The following is a 3,685-nucleotide window of genomic DNA, read 5'->3' as shown; positions in this document are numbered from 1 at the left end:
ACTCTTGCATTTTTTCTCACTCACTTTCCACTATCTTGAGTGTCTTTTCTTCCATATTTCTACCATTGCTTGGACATTTGTTCAAGTTCCATTTCCTCCTTCAACATTTTTGGACATAGGAAAACCATGCCTAAAATTGTTAGCTGACCATCATTTTGTATACTACAATCAAGAACTAAGACTACGTTCAATAACTCTTTGTATTCCCAAATCCTAGCCAAAGCCCTAGGTAAATGCCTATCATTAAAGAGGATGAGGATGACACCAGAGTCACAAAAGGACTATTATCACAGATGGAATAAATGAAATTAGTATTAAGCAAAATATACATTGCAAGTCATTAGGTAAATAATGATAGCTGTATTCATCTGTATGGACTGCCATAACAAAATGTCACAAACTAGGAAGCTTAAAGACAGATATTTACTTTTCCATAGTTCTGGAAGCCAGAAGTCTAAGATCAAGGTAGCATCAGAGTTGGTTTCTAGTGAGGCCTTTCTTCTTGGCTTATAGACAGCAACCCTCTTGTCATATCTCACATGATCTTTTCTCTGTGAAAGCGTTGTGGTATTTGGTATCTCTTCCTTTTCTTATAAGGACCTCAGGCCTATCAGATTAGGACCTCACTTTTATGATCTCATTTAGCCTTAATTTCCTCTCTAAAGTCCCTATCACTAAATACCCTCACTTTGGGGTTAGAGATTCAACATGTGAATTCTGGAGAGGTACAATTCAGTCCTTAAAAATACCTAATATTTGAATAGTATTTCCTATTGCTAAGCATTTTTCTACCTCTTTTAAATTTATCAATTCTTTTAATCTATACAATAACTCTATGAGATAAATGCTATTATGATACCTATTTGACACAGAAACAAATCTCCAGAATTCTCTCTTCAATTTAGAGTTCCTTAAGAAAAGAAAACTATTTTAATTCATTTTTATATTCCCCAGAACCTAGCATCAAACCTAAAACAGAGAAGGTACTTAGTAAATGTCTTTAAATGGGTAAGCCAAAGATTTATAGTCTTTGTATTATTTATATGCAGAGAATAGAAAACTGTGTATATTATTGAAAACAAAATATTCAGCTTTCTTCTGGTCAAGATGGTGGAGTAGGTAAATGCTATACTTGCCTCTTCTCACAACCACATCAAAATTACAACTAAACTACAAAACAGCCATGATTAGGAGTTGCCGGAAGTCTAGCTAAACAAAAGCCCTACAACTGGGAACACACAGAGGAGGGAACCTAGAGAATGATGGTAGGAGGGGCGGAGACATGGAACTGGCTGGTCCCACACCCGCATGTGGCAGTTGAGAATTGGGAGGAATATCTCAGCTGCGGAGACCTCTCAGAATACTGCAGGTTCCCAGGTCCAATGGGATTTTCAGCACAGGGTTCCAGTGCCAGGAAGAGAAGTCCTACAACTTCTGGCTGTGAAAACCAGTGGTATTGAGGCTGCATTAGACAGAAGGCCACGAGAGTCACAGACATTCCTTTTAAGGGGCGCATGTGTGGACTTACTATCTCTTAGCACCAGTGCTGGGGCAGCAGCTTGAAAGGAATCAGAGACATATGAAAAAAAAAAATTTTGACTTCAGAGCGAGGCCTGAAGAGGCAGCTTTCTCACACACAGAAGTTCTGGTATCTATTGTTCATTTGTGGAGTTCTCCTCACTCCCAGCACACAGATGCAGGTGGCAGCCATATCTGAGTCTCCTTCAACCTGGCTAACACTGGTCACCCCACCCAAGTGATTCCCTGAGGCACTGCCTCACCCAAGCTATGGGCCTACTCAAGTTTCTTCCAGTGGATTTTCCATAAAAATTACCTGACGTACCTCATGCTGTGAACTTTCCTAAAATCTCTCAATGGTTCACAAAATCTAAACAAACAGCATCTGACCTCAGTGAGCGCCATACCTCTTGGTGAGCGGCCCAAGCCCAGCAGCAGCTACAGCCAGCCTGTTTTCAGCTTGACCTTTTGAGGCACCTCCAAGCACAGCATGGCTAGTGGCCATCTGCGGACTGCTTCGTGGCTAACACCAGGTGACCCCAGGCAGGGCATAGTCTGCTGCTGAACTTGGCTTGTGATGGAGCCCCTCCTAGGAGGCCTTGGCCTTCATGTCCAGTGGCCAGCTTCCACCTGAGATGGAGCACCATTCAAGGTTACATCTAAGCACAACACACCCAAAGGGCATACTGAGTAGGCACCAGAGCCCTTGTAAAGCAAATCCTGCTTTATAGGGTCAGCCCCTGCACAACAGCACCTCCACTGTAGTCACCAGCCAGTATTCACAAACAATCAGTCTATGGGTCAATTCCTCCCACTGACAGCCAAACAGAAACTAGGGCTCAACTACAACAGGAGGGCACACACAACCCATACGAGGGATACACCTGGAGCACCCAGCTCAGGTAATCAGGGACACTGCATCACTGGGCCCTATAGGATGCTTAACATCTAAAGCTATTCTACTAGACCAGGATATATAGCTCTATCTAATACATAGAAACAAACACAGGGTGGCAGCCAAAATGAGGAGACAAAGAAACATGTCCCAAATAGAAGAACAGAAGAAAGCTCCATCTGGTAGACAAGCAATCTACCAGATGCAGAGTTTGAAACACTTCTTGTAAGGATGCTCAATAAACTTAGGAGAAGAATAGACGAACTAAGTGGGAACTTTAACAAGAGAATAAAAAATATAAAAGTGGAGACAGAAAAAAAAAAACAGATTAAAGAATACAATAACTGAAATGAAAAACAAATTAGAGGGAATCAAAAAAATATTAAATAAAGCAGAGGATTGAATCAGTGATTTAGAAGATAAGATAGTAAAAAACACTCAATCAGAACAGAAACAAGAAAAAAATAATCCAAAAACTGAGGATAGTTTAAGGGACCTCTGGGACAACATCAAGCATACCAACATTCTCATCATAGGGATACCAGAAGAAGAGAAAGAACAAGGAATTGAAAACATATTTCAAGAAATAATGACCCAAAACTTTCTCAACATGGTAAAGGAAATAAACATTCAAGCCCACAAAGCACAGAGAGTCTCAAACAAGATGAACTCAAAGAGACTCACACCAAGACACATCATAATTAAAATGCCAAAGATTGAAGACAAAGAGAGAATCTTAAAAGCAGCAAGAGAAAAACAATTAGTTATCTACAAAGGAGCTCCCACAAGACTGTCAGCTGATTTCTCAACAGAAACTTTGCAGGCCAGAAAGGATTGGCAGGAAATATTCAAAGTGATGAAAACCCAGGACCAACAAGCAAGATTACTATATCCAACAAAGTTATCATTTAGAATCAAAAGAGCTTCCCAGGCAAGAAAAAAGCTAAAGGAGTTCATCACCACCAAATCAGTATTACAAGAAATGTTAGAGGGACTTCTTTAAAAAGAATAAGGGAAAAAAAAGATAAAAAATAGGAATAAAACATGGCCATAACTACATAACTATTAACAATCACTTTAAATGTAAATGAATTAACTGCTCCAATCAAAAGATAGTGTGGCTGAATAAGTCAGATTTGTGCTTGCTTCAGCAGCACATATACTAAAATTGGAATGATATAGAGAAGATTAGCATGTCCCTTGCACAAGGATAACATGCATATTCATGAAGTGTTCCATATTTTTGAAAAAGGTAAAGGAATGAAGAAGTAC

The 3,685-nt window shown here is 39.7% G+C and overlaps 1 non-coding gene across 1 annotated transcript; it reads left to right on the top strand.

The window, feature by feature from the left end:
* Positions 1–3,551: 3,551 nt before the first annotated feature.
* Positions 3,552–3,658, top strand: LOC111742586. Its single transcript, XR_002781391.1, has one exon. It is a non-coding gene; the product is annotated as a U6 spliceosomal RNA (small nuclear RNA).
* The last annotated feature ends 27 nt before the right edge of the window (positions 3,659–3,685 follow it).

The sequence above is a fragment of the Pteropus vampyrus genome, unplaced genomic scaffold (assembly GCF_000151845.1).
Source record: "Pteropus vampyrus isolate Shadow unplaced genomic scaffold, Pvam_2.0 Scaffold97, whole genome shotgun sequence".
NCBI lineage: Eukaryota > Metazoa > Chordata > Mammalia > Chiroptera > Pteropodidae > Pteropus > Pteropus vampyrus.
Note: the sequence above shows the minus strand (reverse complement) of the source record. Positions and strands in the feature narration are given on the sequence as shown.